This window comes from Centroberyx gerrardi, chromosome 19 (assembly GCF_048128805.1).
Source record: "Centroberyx gerrardi isolate f3 chromosome 19, fCenGer3.hap1.cur.20231027, whole genome shotgun sequence".
NCBI classification, from domain to species: domain Eukaryota; kingdom Metazoa; phylum Chordata; class Actinopteri; order Beryciformes; family Berycidae; genus Centroberyx; species Centroberyx gerrardi.
In genome coordinates, this window is record NC_136015.1 from 14,023,168 (window position 1) to 14,040,666 (window position 17,499).

The following is a 17,499-nucleotide window of genomic DNA, read 5'->3' on the forward strand; positions in this document are numbered from 1 at the left end:
CACACACACACACGCTCTCTCTCTCTCTCTCTCTCTCTCTCTCTCTCTCTCTCCCTCTTTCTCTCTTTCCTAAGGTGGGGGCAGAGAGCTATTAGCTGTGCGCTGCAGACATCATTAGGAGGGGAGACGCTTCCACCGTCAGCGCCGGAGCAGAGCAGGGGAGCCCTGGCAACAAGGAGAGACACACACTCAGCAGCCCATTACACCCTACAGTAAGTCACATAAAACTATTCCTTCAGTGCTCATTTCACCAAGCTGTCATTGCTGTTACCATCCCACTTTTCTCCTTTTGGAGCTGTTGTAGAGAAAATGGCTGGGAGAACTAGGCAGGGTGGCGCAGACGCTCTGGTTTACTCCAAAGCCTTTGAAAATGTTTACTTCGCCCTCTGACCTATTTTTTAAGTGGCCAAAGCGTACGGGGGCGTCCGGGGTTTGGGTGTATATACTTGTCATTTCGGACCGTAAATGCAAAGTAGTGTTTAAGTGGGACGGAAGGTAGCGGAGGTTTGGCCGGATTCAGACCGAGCGAGGAGCGCGTCCGCTGGGCGAGCTTGTGTCGGGCAGGCGCGGTACTTCCAGTAACTGCGCCACTCCGACCTCGGCTCAAACATTTGCTCTTCACAGACTATTTCTTAGCGCATAACAGTGCCGTTTACTTCGAAATCGCCCTGATTCGAACTGTATAGCTCTTCTTTTGAACTCTTTTCATATTGACACGGACTGTCAAAGGCAAGGCATTGCAATTTTTTTTTTATCTATGTTTCACAATCGCGGAAGTGTTTCTCTACACGAAAAGAGACACGGAGAACAACTAACCACAGTCCACATAATTTGTCCAATATTGGCTAAAACGCAGTGACAACTCTTCTGCATATTTCGGCGCTTAATTGTAGGTATTTGGTGTACCTCATATGTTACTACACAGTGGGTTTTCATTGCCAGCGGGTTGTAAAGGACATAGGGTTTGTGATTGCTGGACTACCCGTGATGTCATTCATCCTAGCTTGGACCATTATATAACGGGACTGTAGGGAAGCCTGTGATAGCAGGCTATTTTTACTCTGTTTACACCTCGGAGTTGCACTTAGAGTAGGCTATGCGTCCTAAGTGGTATGCTTCGACTCACAACATGAATTTTATATTGTATCCTTATATGTCTCAAAGTGTTGACCATTGCATGGGCAAATGTTCCTATTGAAGTTGAAGGACTTCATTCTCTCCATCAGCTGTGTATTCACATTTTTAAGCGTCCCTGCTATCTGGTAGGGTATTTTTTTTCTGGAAGCGTCGTGCGTCGTAATTATTTGCAATTTGCACAAAGTAACTCGGCCAACTTGTTGATTATGCCACAAGCATGTCTGAAACTATGTCCTATACTTCTGAGCTGACTTCCCTTAGGCTACGAAAAAACTAGCCTATAGTAACTCTATAGAGGCATACTATACAAATACCACAGCAAAGTCCCTGTAGTTACATATGATAGGAATCGTAGTGAACCCATACGAGATAGAAAATGGTATTATGATTTAAAAAAAATAATAATACCAAGTATGTTATGGTCACTATAAACCCACTACTGAGTAGGCTACCACAGACACACCCTATAGTCCCTATAGGAATATTGAATTGATTGTAAGTTAGGGTCATAGGGCAAGTTGACCTTTCTTCACACTCTTTTTGTCATATAAATAAGCTACTATGTTTTCTGGGGCACTTCAACAGAAAGTTGACATGACAGTAACATGTTTCACATATCCTAGACTAGAGACATGCATTGTTTTCTGTGCACTCGTCTGTGGGTGATGGGGTTATAGTTAGGCTGAAGTTTGCATTGGCTGTTTGCCATAGTCATCAAGCACTGCTGACTGGCTGGGGATCATGCTGTTCTTTCTCACTATGAACATGATAGTCTCAAGCTGCTAGTCAACTTGAGACTGGATGTAGGCTGCACTGCCCCCTCAAACCAGAGTTGGAACAGACCTGATATTTTCATTTTTGTCTAAACAGCGGAAGTCAGATTTCATCTGGACTGTCCATGTTTAGATTGCGAATGAAGTGATCTGATCTACAATAACAGAAATCATATTTGAGATGTGCTGGCCATAAGTCAAGCCATGCTAGGTCTACAGACAACACTGCTCTTTCTGCTCCAATCCCCATTTACATGTCAGTCGCTTGGCCAAATAGCTTAATGATTAGTTAAATGGGTATGTGTTTTGCATGAGCTGAGCAAAAGAATGAAATATTTTTGTGAATATTGGAATATCTCAATGTAACAATCTGTTTCAAATAGTTGAGCTGAAGTAATCTTTCATGTTTCAAGGTTATTCTGTGAATGGCCTATTTATCCACAGATGCACAAAACATGATGCAAAATACTTGCCAAATTTAAGAAGAAGAAGAAGGAGAAGATTTTCTCCTCAATATCCTTTAGTTGGTCAGAAAGCGACAATGCCAGTGATAGTAATACTATATACTGTATATATAGTGCAATAGTAATGCTGTTGCCTACCAACCCGTGGTGTGTTAGTGTGGTTATGGCACTGTGAATGAAGCCTGCTGTGCACACACACACACACACACACGCACGCACACACACACACACACACACACACACAACCACCACCACCACCATAGCCTTTGATTCCAGCCGCCACTCACTTTCAAATGGTAATGAGAGGCAATTAGGAGCCAATGTGTCCTAATCACAAGCCATTTAACTGAGCCTGGCTCATTTGTCAGAGCCATATGTGCACACGGACACACGCACACATGGATACACACATCTGCATGCACACGCTTTCTCTGTCTCTGGAATTTGACGCTTATATAGGGGAAAAGAGGAAGTGTCAGAGAGTGAGAGAGTGTGAGAGAGAGAGAGAGAGAGAGAGAGAGAGAGATTTCCAGGTAATGACTGGGTGGGGCTTTTACGGCTGAGTGAACAAGTGTCATAAATTGGGACATGCCCCCTACATGCAAGTACAGGCAGCGTGATTGACAGGTAGGAGGGGGCAATGAATTAACCAATAGGAGAAACGGGTGTGTGTGTGTACAGAAGTGGGTGGGGACCACGCTATTTAGTTTCAACCTTTGCTTACAGGAGGAGAATTTTGATAGGCTGAACATGGCAAGCTCTTATGCAGCCATGCACACACATGTGCAAGCATGCGTGCAAGGACACACGGCACACACCGACACTTGTTATAATACGTAATGTAAATGTACACACACGCACATAATTGCTCTCACTCACAGAGAAAGAGAGAAATGAATGCACAGACATGCCATCTAATCTCTCCCTGCTCCGTTGTCTAAGTTTGAGTCTCTCACTGGGCGTATTCCGCACTGTCTATCCGTCTCAGTGGGATCAGATAAAAGAAGGGCTGCTTGGTCGAAGTCCATAAAAGATCCCCATAGAGGAGTAAAGGCAGCACATCCATCAATTAGGAATCAAAGGGACGGACTTCTTACATTGCTGAAGTCACTCTCTGCTCACAGAGTGCTCACCGCTCGGTCGAGGGACAGCCACACAGGACCTGCAGGGACACTCATCCTCTCGTGTATCCACTATAAACGTTTGTTGCGACTGTGGTTTGGGGGTGGTGGTTTGGTTTTCATCATATCATCACATTTCCACATGGTTAAAGTCAAGTTCCTTTTATTGCCATGCAGCAGTGCAAGTAGAGATGGAAAAAGTATAAATTTACAACTCATACCAAACTACGAAAAAGTGTTGATTCTTAGAATTTGGTGCATACTTTATAATTATAATATTTAATGTCATATATTCTTTAGCACTAGTGGCTGTAATCTTTATGTGGTGGCCCTGCTGTGGTGTAACTGCTGAGTGAAGACAGGAAATACTGTCATCTCTCACTGGAAGCCAGACTGGGCTTCTAAAATAGAAAGGATAAGGGAGATGAGGGAGATGGGAGCGTAAGGAATGAGTGAGGAATACAGTATATGTGAAAGCAAGAAGGAAAGAAGAAGGAGAAACGGAGCAGTGGCAAGTGTGGGAATGAAGGAGAGGCAGAAGGAGAGGTTTGGAAAAATGGATGAAAAGATAAAAAGGCCAATGAGGGAAGATGAGGGAAGAAAAGAGCGTGTGTGAGAAAAATGATTTTGGAAAAGGAAAGGGTGGGGGTCGGGGGAACAGATCAAGCGATTGAGTTGTCTGGTCGAACCATGCAGGGCGCTGAGACCTTTTCAACTTTTCCTTTCATCTGCCTCTATTCATGATTGCACGTGCACACACATGCACACGCATGTGCACATGGGCGCGCACACGTGCACACACACACACACACACACACACACACACACACACACACACACACACACGCATACACACAGTTTTTAAATGTGATCAGTGAGAGTTTTTTGTTTTTTTGAAAGAACATTCCAGTGTGTGTGTGTGTATGTGTGAGAGTGTGTGTGTGCATGCCTTTCAAAGCTTAGTGCACAGACGTGCACTTCTTGGTCCAGCATTGATGTCTTTATGGGACACACTGAAACAAATGCTCTTGCCGTCAAGCCTAGATTTCAATAGAGTTGCCATAGTAGCCACTTGAAATACTGTAGTGCTCACTGAATCTGCAATTGAACTGAAACTAGAGAAAACATTTTTTTTAACCAGAATGGTACTGTGAATTACTGAACTGTCCTTTACTGATGTACTTGAAACTTGAAATTGAATGGGTCCCATTCACTGAATTGCGTATAATTCAATCAAAACATTCAGCAAAACATTCAGACGGGAACCTCTGCTGATCATTTAGAGTTCTTGTGGATGTCTGTGTGTCTTTATATGTGTGTGTGTGTGTGTGCGCACACACACGATGGTGCATGCGGAAACTCGCAATCCTGTATCCTTGTGATCCTGTGTCCATGCATGTGTGTCTCTTGCTGTGTTTATTTTGAAGTGGCATCTAATCAATATTGATATTCTGAATGGCCAAGGTAGTCCCAGTGTTTGAATGAGAGAGAGACACACAGAGAGAGGGAGGACTAAAGCCATTCTACAAACTTGTGTTACACTGTTGGATCGATAAGCCGCTGCATGGCTCAATAACCATGTGAAAAAGGGAAGCTGGCTTTGGGACTTAGTTCAGCCCTGTGTTGGCTTTGGATCTGTAATGGCTGCCAACAAAGCTGACATGATATACAGTTGTCTATATGCCGGGATACTGCTGTAAAAGACTAAACTGGACTTAGCTCCTGAGTGAATCTGAACTCAAGACTCAAACTCTCTCTAGAAAGACCTTTTCTGTGCCCGAGCTATGCATCGAATCTGATACTTTATATAAGTTATCATGCAACAGTAATTCAGTATTCTCCTCTTGTGATCTCTCTGCCTTGATTTATATTTGATAATATTCAAGCGTGGCAGTGGGGGAAGGGCATGAAGCATTGGCCTTTTGAAGGCCAAGTGAAATGAGGGATAGCCTAACTGACGACTCACTTTTTTATAGGACATCAAAGTGTGGTTTGAGTTATTTTTCCTATGTTTAATGGTATTATGTAGTGCATAATAGAACAATGGCTCTAAGCTCTTTCTGCGCTGGCTTGCTGAACGACAGCCGTTGCACTTTTGTGTGGGATTGAAATTTGGCTTTGTTACTGAAATGGGAATTCTCCATCTCCCCTCTCTTCATAATCTTCCTCTTCATCTCTCCACCTCTAAACTTCTTGTTGTCTCATGTGCCTCTCCTCCACAGTTGTTCTCCACTCCTGTCCACTTCCATTCTGTCTTGGTTTTATCTCTCCTCTCTCCTCTCCTCTCCTCTCCTCTCTCCTCTCCTCTCCTCTCCTCTCCTCTCCTCTCCCCTCCCCATAGCCTAGCTGTGCCTTATCCTTATCAGAGGCAGTAGAGGATTACAGGGAGGAGTTGACACTGACTGGCAGTCAGACAGCTCCTGCATACTCCTCTCTTCCCCCTAGAGCTCCAGGCCTGGGACAGGGATAAGCTGACAACCTGGGACACAGCCAGATAGAGAGCGATGAGGAAGAGAGAGGGGAGAAGAATGATAGGAATTTGGGTCATGCACATATATTGGGGCACTGATATTATGTGCTGATATCTGCATATATTTTTGCATCACCCTAACATTGGCATCAGCTCATATCCACAGGTAATGTCTGTGCCTAAAGATTATGCTAAATGCTCAGAGAAAGTGAGATGCTGTGATGGTGATTGATACAAACTTTAACTTTCTGTGACGCTGATAGTGGAAAGATATTAGCTGTCAGAGTATCTTGTCACTTTGTTTGAATGCTGACTTTGAGTTGGTAAAGCAAATAAATGCTTTGTTATCCTGTTGCAAATAGTCTATCTTTATCACACAAACCATTAATTGGTATTTAGCATCAGCATCAGTGTTCGAAATCCTGCATGCATCCAGCCTTAGGAGTCAGAAATGTTAACCTGGTCAGTCGAAGACAGTATTTGTTGCTGTGGCCTCATAGATAAGGTCTAGGACCGGGCCATCTATAACCTGCCTGCCATCTCAACTGTCGGGTGGTTTGCAAAGTCCCCAGACCAGAACCCCTGCTGCAAGGCGGGTGTGTGACAACTGAAGGGTGTGTGGGTATCAACAATGACTTAAGTCCGAGCCAGGAGGATATGCATCGAGAGAGAGGAATTCAATAACAGGAAAATGGCCAGTGATAGAAACAATCCATGGAATACCGAAACCCACCCTTCGCCACTGTTGTTCTTGGCACAAGCTTGCTTTCCGCCGCTATTATTTACTCTTTATGATGCTGATGTCAAGACGCAGCACATGGCAACATGAGTAGATTCAGTACGCCATTTCCCCAAAACATCTTAAGAGCAAAGCTTGTCTTTATTTCATAGATGGCCAGTGGACATAGAAAGTTCAGTAAGTTGTGAACAGTGAAGTTCTGGAGAAATAGTACTTTTTAAAAAATATTTTACTCTCTTTTGCTGAATTTGCTCATGGTGTGTTATGTGCAATTGAATCCTACAGGCTGGATCAATGGGTAGCCTCTCAAAAGTCTGTCCTTGACTCCATTACATTCTCCTCCACTCACTTCTTTCTGTAAATGCATCTGTTGGGAATGTTAAAGCAAAGTACTCTTGGGTCATCCCTCTGTGTTCATGTAAGCTTCCAAACCTATGTGAGTTGAGAAGGGGGGGGGGGGGGGGGGGGCACTCTGGGACAGGTTGAGACGAGCCCATAGGACTAAACCACAGGCAGTATTTAAAACAGTATCCGTAAGTCTGAAACCATTTCCTTTCCTACGAGGCTGTGGTGTGGTTTGAATAGAGCAAGTTGCTGGATGCATGGCTGGAGAGCTGGCTTTCTCTGTCTGTCTGTCTGGCAGGCTGGCCGGTGGTTGCGGCTTGGCCAGAACTGGCTGGTTGACTGGCTGGCAGACTATCAGTTTCACTGAATGACTGGCTGGCTGACTGGCTGGCTGTGGCTGGGCCTCATCTGGCCGGACATTTGGCTGGATGCTTGGCTGCGGGCTAGCTATCTGTCGAGCTTACTGGATACACGACCGGCTGGCTGACTGGCTCGCTGGCTGCCTGACTGACTGGCTGTATTCCTGGCCCTCCTTTTAGCTACGTGGTAAGCTCTTGACATTGGAACAGGGACGCTTGGCTATGACAGCCAGGGAGGTGTGCTAAAACACTGCTGACAGAGATAAGACCAAGTGAGCCAGCTAAAAGGATGTTCCCTGCCTCCCCATGTGCCCCCCGAGACCGTCACCAATTACAGTATGAGGACCTCTTTGGAGAGTGCCTCTCTTTCTCACTCTCTCCTTCACTCTCTCTCTCCCCCTCCTTCATCCCCCACCCCACCCTCCCATTCTCTCCCTTTTGCTTTCTGTCTAGCAGCATTTAGACTAGATTTTCACAGAAAGTTTCTCTTGCGGCCTGCTGCTACTGTTTGACGAGCGCCCCCCACCCCTCCACGCCCCTTGGAAGTGGTAGGACTGTGGAGATGAATGTATGCCTAGTTGCTGAAGAGAGGCAAGGAGAATAGAAGCAATAAATTACACAGACGTTTTCCAAAAATGCTATGGCGTCGCTCCTGCTTTGGTTATGGTGACAAAACCACAGCGCAAGACAAATATGGCAGTACCTACCTGATGGGACTCCTTTGTGCATAGTATTGTGCATTTTATCATGCACTGTAAATGCATGGTAAAATAAAGAAAATTCAATATTGTCTTGTTCTTTCACTCCTAAAAGCTTGCAGAAGCCACAGGGCTTAAGTAAAAGAAATGTCACCATCAGTGCAACACTGAAGGCTTCTGTTTGTTTTATGGTGGGGTTTACTTCCTGACATACTTTAGGTCCAGTCACCACTGAGGGAGTAAATCTCATTCTATTCTATTCTATTCTATTCTATTCTATTCTATTCTATTCCATTCTAGCATAACGATTCTGATGAGCGATCAAGTTCAGCCCATTATTATCTATTTGATCTGAGTCATGTCTGAGGATGACAGGGCCGCTGTCCACAAGACGTCAGTGGTCACACAACAGATTGAAGACCGTGTTAATGCTGTTATGCTGCAGTATATGCCAAGGCCTTCTCAAAAACCAGACATGATCACAACTGAACTTGAAACATTCTGGTGTCTGCATCATTTTGACCATACAGGGTAGCTGGGGTGAAATGGACACGTTGAGTCAAAGCTTTAAGGGAATTCCTTAGAAATGGTGAGAGTGCTGTAATGCTATTCCACACACGTTCCCACAGCTACATGAGTTATAAACTCCCTCTGTGGAGAGGGAATGCTGTTCAATGATTCCTTGTACTGAGGAGTATGAATACTCTACTGGCCTGTCTGACTGTGTTATGTGTGCCTGTGTCTCAGTGTGCGTTTGTGCGTTTGCTTGTGTGTGTGTGTGTGTGTGTGTCCCTGTGTGCATGCCTGTGTGTACCTGTGCGTGCCTTTGCCTAGGCATGTTAGTGTGTGTGTGTGCGTTCATGCATGTCTCAGCGTGAGCTTGTGTCTTTGCCTGTGTGTTTGTTGGAGAGGGTGTGTGTGTTGTGTGTGTGGCAGGGCCAGGTGATGAGCTGTGACACAGATAAATGAGGTTAATGTGAGGTTTCACTGTAGCCCGGCCAGGTCCCCTCCTCTAACACCGTCACCCACTGTCATCTGCTACACTGGGAGAGGGAACAAAAAGGCTTTCTGTCTCGCCTGTCCTGGATTTGTACATTGTTTAATGCATACACACACACACACACACACACACACACACACACACACACACACACTCACATTCACACACTCCTGAAGCTTAAACCTCATGCACAAACAGCAGACAGACAAGAGAGACATGCATCCATGCTCTCTCACACGTACACACACACACTTGAATTTTAAACACTGAAAACCTTTGCAGAAGTTCCTGCAGACAGGCACTCAAACACACAATGTACTGTATATAATATCCCCACATTCATAGGGGATACTTGCATGGACAAGCATGTGCGCACACACACAGACACACACACAAACACTTGGTGCAGCTGTGCTTATGTTAGCGTACACACCCATCCACAGGGGCTTGCCCAGGGAAAATACCTGTGGTAGAAGAATGAAGATGACCTAATGGGGAATTACTAGGCATCATCAGACAGGAATAACTTGCAGGATTAAGTTTTTATTGGATATTTCATAACCCTAGTGGCTCTTACGGGAACTTTTAAACATCTTCCAACTCTCAAGAACTTCCCCGATGAACAGTAAGCCCATAGCAGATGTGGTTTTGGAATCATGATGGTACGATAGGTAGATTTCTGCTGAGCTTTTGTCTCACCCAGGAGGAATGGTAGGTAGATTAAGATTAAGATTACTTTTATGGCGTTTCTGGTTTATATGGTTGTATACAGTGCGGGAGGAAAGATTAAAGACAGAAGAGATGGTATACAGTATAGGCTGGGAGTGTAAAATTCTCACAACATTGTGAATAAATGTATGAACCTTATAGGAGCCTCATAAATAAGATAATCACCATTATTATTTTTTTAAAAGTTTTTTCTTTAGAAAATGATATATATTGTTTTGAAATAGAAGTCTTCAAATGGATTCAACTGACGTTGTCGCCAGTACATGATATGGACCTTGACCCACTTTACCACAGAACGCCCACCCTCCACCCCCCCTTCAAATGGGTGCTTTGTTCCATACTGAACAATGGTGGTCTCTTTGTGCTACGAACATCATGGAAAGACAAACTGTCTGGTGTAGTAAAAGAAAATCAGTATCAACAAAAAACATCAACAGAATAAAATTCCGCCTAAATTATTTACCGTGTGTACTTTTCCGTAAAAATTGGCATGAACTGTTAATTGCTGATGTGACTTCGAGGTACTTCTGCTAACTAAATATTACATGGGCTAGCACTGTCCTGTTTAGCAGATTTATTTAGCAGATCGCACCATATATGATCGCAAGACACCCATCTACCCATCTATAGCTTTGCACAATTACTGGGAGTGACTCAGTTTCTTCTTCTTAGAGTAAGGTTAGACCATTTAGCTAGCATTAACTCAGGTTTCTGCTGAGGGAATTTACTGTAGTTTGCTTGTCCTGTTGTCCTGCTCTGTGTGCGCCTGTTCCTTTGTGTTGATTCTGTGGAAGGAGTGAACAAATGATTTTGTCTGTTGTTGTGTGTTATCTGTTTCTGGCTGTGGCTGCGACTGGGCGGTTTTGTCGCCCTTGTGGTCCCAGACTCTTATGACTATGGTGACCCAGATGCCGCTGATGCCCCGCGCCAGATCCAGGTGTTACCTTACTGTGTTTTCTGTGTATTGTGTTTATGCTCCACATCAACATTTAATCTTTGTCTGCCCACTCTCTGCACCCGTTGCACGCCTGACCGTCCTGACAGGGGTTCCCTCTCTGAGCCCTACCCAAGGTTTCTTTTATTTTTTTCCTAATGAGGTTTTCATGGGAGTTTTACCTTTTTTACCTTTTACCTTCTCAGTTGAGGGTCTAAGGTTGGAGGCTGTCATGTTCATGTATTATTGTGGGGCGTTGTGAAGCCCATTGAGACTGTAACAGTGATTAAGGGCTATACAAATAACCTTGACTTGACTTTTATCAGTTGTTGATATGGCTTCCATGCTCTTCACTACTTTCCCCTGATGAAACGCCCCATAAATGTCACATCGCTGCAAATCAGGTATAGTACTTTCGAGGTCATATTTACCACTTTGTCCGGTCATTCATGTGCTCAACATGTAATTACGATATTTCCAACAGCACTTGAAGATCGCAAAAGACACTTCATGACAGATTCTGAATGGCCTCGTACTACGCCTGCCTCGCAGATGTGCAGCGCTAACCGCTAACCTAAAAAAAAAAAAAACAGCAGAGGCACGCCCCGCCTCCCCATCAAACCTCTCACCACCAATTACCCTCAAAACCCAACAAATGCCAGTGTTTGGAGTGAAAAGCTGCTTTTTCCCCCTCCTCTTTCAGTCCGGTGCTTGGGTTTTTGAGGCGAGCGCCCAGTCAGCTTGGTTTAATGCTACATGACGTGCCATTAGCTCGGATAGCGGTTTGCCCCCACACCACCTCTAGCGCGGCTACGCGAGATGGGGAGCTGAGTGCTTTGGCAACCTGACAGGACGCGGTACCTAACTGTAGACTAACATGGAGGGAGGGGTGAAGAGTACAGAGGTAGTGTAACCCTTTTAAGAGGCACTTCATGGATACCATTTGCACTTAGAGTGAGTGGGTTGACGTGTGGGGTGGAAGAAGAGCGTCTGTGTGTGTGTGTGTGTGGATGTAGGGGGTGGGGGTGGAGGTCATTGTGAGTTTGAGCATGCAAGAGTGTTGTTGTTTCAGGACTACAAACAAAACAAAATACCGCTGTCATAACTGCCATCACTAATGTAGCAGACAGACACTTGTTTGAATTCCAAAAGGGAAATCGTTCTTGGACTATTGCTTCGCTAACAAGCAAACTAAACCATTCAAATCCCACACCTACTGTATTACCAAAAGCTGTTTTACTGTCCCTGTGGCTGACAGCTGGCCACACCACACACACACACACACACACACACACACACACAGAGGGATGTGTGGCCGAAGGGTGTTTGCAGTATAACTGCACACTGCTGTTGTCACGATACCAAATCTGGGCTTCAATACAGATACCAAGTTTAGTATCACGATATTCGATACCAAAACGATACCATCGTAAAAAAAATACTGAGGTAAACAACAGCAGGCAATGTTAAAGATTAACCCTTGTGCTTTACTTCAAAACAGACCAAGTTTTATCTCTGTCAAAACACAAAATAGTTTTGTAGATATTTAACATTTTAACATGAATCAATTTTTAAATTAATAAAAATAACTTAGCAGAAATGTCTTAAAATAAATACAAAATCTGTTTAGTTTGATAGCAGCATAACCTTGAACTGTTTAGTTATCTCTAGGTTGATAGTGAACAGGAGTACAGGATGGCTATCCTCTCCTGCTGCCATGTCGCTTTGGATCTCTACTGATAAATCACTTCCAGGGGCGAAGGATTTGGAAGAGGACTGTGTGACTCAAAGGGGCTTAAAGGAGCTGCCTCGCTGAAAATGCCGTTTTCCCACTGGCGACTAGTCACACCCACCAGCACGACGCCACCGCTACCAACTTGAGTCCTTAAAGATACATAGTTTAGTTGCCTTCTGCAATTATGCCATCTGCATTAGTTGCGTTTTTCAAAGTCTAGACTAAAGGTGGATGAACGACCTGTGTGTGTGTGTGTTTGAGAGAGAGAGAGAGAGAGAGAAGAGAGAGAGAGAGAGAGTATGAGCATGTCTCACTTCCTATCTGTTGACCTGCAACATATTATTGTTCAAGTCTATACTTTATCAGCATGACCCAAAGCTTATCTACCGTTGATACAAGCTCCTCTTGGAAGTGATTGAACAATTGCTTTCTCAGTTTATCTGGTCGCGATGTTGAAACAGAAGCGCTCATTTTCAACAGAATGATCAATCGAAAACTGGACAAATCCACAAGTACAAAGATTCACATTGCAAAAGTCCTCTTTCAATCCCCAAATCACAACATGCAGACTCAGGTCCCCTCTCCCACAAACACCCTATGGTCTAATTCCCGGAAAGCTTGCACAAGGCTGCTAAGAAGCTGCTGGATTTGCAGGTTTCTATTTGAACTTCTTGCAAAGGGTTTTCTCCGTCCTAAGTGCGTTTGCCAAGCGCAACACATGATTAGGGTCCACCAATAGTAACATTGCTCAATCCCCTTCGTTCCAGCTTTGGAGAAGGGATTTGTGGGGTTTATATTGTTGTTGTTTACTTCTAATCCTTTAAAACTGAGGCAGGGTTTCATTATGACTCGTAAAAGTAGTATGTTCGTGTCTGTTTGTAAGCCCAGCTAGACACAATAAGGTTTTGACCAGATGTGGCTCAATTTAGACTGTCTCTCTAGTTTTTCTGTGAGAATAACCTTAGGGTGGGTGCACAGTGCACAGTAATTGTAATTTATAGGGAAGCACCAATGTCACTTTTTCTGCCAGTACTGAGTACCAATCAGATCCATTGCTTTCAGCTGAAAATTATAGATTTGAACCATCAGTTTGGGGTATATGCACAAAAATGACCACATTGTAAGGCAATTTTCTCCATTACAGAGATCTAACATCCCTCTATGTGAGAAAAATGCACAAAATCCAGGGTTTTCCTGTGGTTATTGTACATGTGGCTCATGGAGTTGGATTTTTAGTACTGGGGAGATCATTCGAAAGCCTATTTTACCCCAGTATCGACACTATATCAGAGTATCTGTGCATCCCTATAATTGAACGTTGAAGAAGTCATCCAAGCCAAATCTTCCAGATCAGGATGCTGTGAGTCATGGAAGATTTTCAGCCTGATCTTTTAACATTTGTGTGTGACTCAATATGAACTGTGTCTGGCTAAGATATGTTAGCGTCTGTCCAACCTTTTAGAGAGGCTAATTGAAGGGTTTTATACCAAAATGCTATTGGTCTATATATCATAAAACTATGAGCGAAGGTCTTAAGATGACTGATAACCTTAGTAGTAACCAACTGCTTAACTCTCATGCCAGCAGTAATTTTATAAGGGTAGGTGTAAACTTTTTCAAATGCTCGTTTTTTCCCCAAATAAAAAATCATGAGATATAGTTTAGATTAAAGCACCATTTTAATTCTCTACTTTGGTTTTGACTACAGCCTGTGTCGTTATGCTTTAAATCAGTGGTTCTTTTAAAACCTTTTCAACCCAGGACACAAATAAATGTAGTAAATTTAGTCACACAGTGGGACCCAGGCTCATTAAAACACACTAATACAATTGTCGTGCAGGGGGCCTCCAGAAACAAGCCCACAGCCTTGTTTGGGTTCAAACACATAGTTAAGGCAACACTGATGCAGAATATTCCTGTTATTGCACAACTCCATATAGTGGAGATGGAGCTTTAGGTTAGTTCAGCATCCAGTATGCTGGATCGGTGATGGAAATCGTTTCAGTGATGAGCATTTGCTTTAGTCTGGTTGGAGTTCAAAACTGTATGAAATCCTACGGTTAACTGATGAATAAGTTCACTTCACTTATGTTTGCTGTTCAGCATATTGTGAAAGCAAACTGTCATCCGAATTCTCTGAGAGCTATTTTTAGTGTCTAGGAAGATTGCAGAAGTGGCTTTCTGTGAAGAGTTCAGAGTTCAGAAACCAAAAGTCCAGATGATCCATTGACAGCTGATGGTCAATGAATCATGCAGCTTTCTAAGCTGCACACTGTTTTATTACTTTATTACTTTGGGGGAAAAATGGTTAATTGATTTCAAAAATCAGATCTTATACAGAAAACAATAGTGTAGTAAGTGCTGCTGCATAGTTTTCTAAATAACGTCATAACTAGGCTATTACCAAACAATATCTCAATAAGCAGCACTTTACAATCATGGATTAACAGCAAAACAAGCACCATGGCCACTGATTTGACTTTGATTAGCCCATTCAATTTCCCAGGCTATTTTTCTTCCCCTACAAATTAAGTTCCTTGGATTTTAGTTCAACTGAATAGCTTTGCATAATCAGTTTTTGTAATATGCAATAACATGCAATCTAAGCAGATTCCATAAACAAGTACCTAACTACTTTAATGCAAAAACAAATATAGCTTACAGTGGGATATGACATATTCATGTGATCACACTGCAGTGCAGAGTTTCTTAAACTGTGGGTCAAGGGCTTTGCTTCTTGTGGGCCCCCACATGCTGAGAGTACAAGTGAGCTTTCATGAGCCTGAGTCCCAAGGTAAGAAAGTAAATGTTGAACATTTGGGGTGTTAAAAAATGCTGTTAAAAAGAATCACATCTACTGTCCTGACTAGTACAAAGCTCCAGAAAAACGTCCACCCAGGGGGGGAATGAATGGAAGGGAGGGGCTGATATTTTCTTACATCTTCTCATCTCTTGTCTGGCCAGCTCCAATAACTGGTTGGCTACTGTGCTCTCCTCTCCCCTGCTGCTTCACCGGGGGAATCACTTCAATTATTGAACCACTGCTGTGTGTGTGTGTGTGTAACACGTGCGTGAGTACTGGACAGAGGGCTGGTTGGATGTGTGTGTGTGTGTTTGAGGTGGGTTGAAAGGAACTGCAGTAATTTCACACAGCTAGAGCTGTGTGACTGCCCCACTTTCAGCCTTTTAATCATGTATAGACACTCTAGGCACTCCTCTGTGTGCGTGTGTGTGTGTGTGTGTGTGTGTGTGTGTGTGTGTTTGCTTGTGCGCACTGTATCTGTGTTAACTGGAGTGTGAGAGAGAGTTTTGGTACAGTGTGTGTCAGAGGAGATCGCACTTAGAACTCCCTGACCCGAGACTGCCCTGTGTGTGTGTGTGTGTGTGTGTGTGTGTGTGTGAATGTGTGTGTGTGTGTGTGTGTACAGTCTAATGCATATGTCTTCCTCTCTACAAAGGCCAAATTTGTCACTGCAGTATCAGTGTCCCCTGTTGAAACACTATTGGCTAACTTTGTTGACATAGTGATTCATTCATTGGATTGAACATGTTTTGTCACTCAGACATTTGCTTACTGAGCTTTGACACAAGGACTGGATCTGACCGCTGAATGTTAGATTTATATGAACTATGTGGCTGGAAAAGATATAATAATATTTCTATGCTTATAAACACTGGTAAAACAGAAGTCAAATAAATTCTGTATTTTACCTTTAAAACTCGTAGGGGCCATCCATAACTAATACCAATTGACAATGTGTGTATGTGTGTGTGTGTGTGTGTGTGTATGTGTGCCCAACAACAGCATCATCTGAGTCACAGTATGACCTTGTAGCACTTGTCAGCCTCATAGCCCTCATCCCATGTGACTAACAACAAGCCAAACATGCTGCTAAGCAAGCTGCACTACTGTACTCTGCATGTATCGGATACTGTATTCTCTAATCCATGCAGTGGTAGCAAGAATGCGGAGCATATTTTGAATTACTTGTTCATTTAACCTAAAAGATGTTTCAATTTCTTTCTATCCTTGCAGTTTGAATGACAATGTTACATTATTTTATGTTGTGTTACATTGCTCAAAGTGCATGCCCAGGCCAACTCAAAGTGCATATCCAAATCTATGAGGGCGTAGTATTAGTATTAGTATTAGTATTAGTATAGTATAATATAGTAATAGTATTTCATTGGTCAAGAAGGCATCTTGGGACATGCCATGTTGTGTTTGCTCCTATCTGGTCCTTACTCATCTGGAATATGTTTTGCTGTTGTATGGTTTAATAGCAACAAAGTCACAAACTAAACTCACACAACTCTACTAGGCTAAACTACACTATACTATACTAGATGTTTACCTCATTACTATCTAGGCATATGGTACTTTGCATTTTCTTGTATGTTCCTGCAGGGAAAGGAGAGGTCACACTAGACATGTTTGGACCAGGCCCCTGGAGCCGGGCCCGCATGGATGTTCGTCTCCAGCCTGTCAAGTATTGACAGCGCTGCCTACTATGGAATGCAAACAGCCAGGCAGGGTGTGGCCGCTCTGTTCGCTGCTCTGACCCCGTAACCTCGGTTACATAACTGATTGCCAGTCCCTTGTAGGAGCGAGAGGGAACAACTTCTTACGATGTGTCATGCCCCTGACATAACATGACAGTGACGTAACCCAAAGTCACAAGAACCGACTCCGCTGACCTTAAATGCCGCGCTCCATTCTAAGATGGAGGAGTCTTGCATTCAGAATTCAAAAGGAGTTAGCGTTTTCTTTTTTCCCAGGGCCTGTTTTTTGATGATCGTGCACACTGTTAAGTGCTGCTTTAAGTGAGCCCCTATGTTACGCTCACACTTTGACAGAGGCCACAAAGGGCATGATATTGTCACACACACACACACACACACCCACACAAATGTATGCACGTACAGACATACACACACATGCACGTCTACACACAGCAGCAGCAGTCAAGGTTAAACAAAGATGACTGGACTTTA

General features: G+C 43.6%; 1 protein-coding gene across 1 annotated transcript in view; it reads left to right on the top strand.

The window, feature by feature from the left end:
- Positions 1 to 127: 127 nt before the first annotated feature.
- Positions 128 to 17,499, top strand: part of atxn1a (ataxin 1a) — a 96,533-nt gene continuing 79,161 nt past the window's right edge. Inside the window, exon 1 of the mRNA XM_071901571.2 lies at positions 128 to 212. The gene's annotated coding sequence lies outside the window, so the exon portion shown is untranslated. The remainder of the gene's footprint in view (positions 213 to 17,499) is intronic.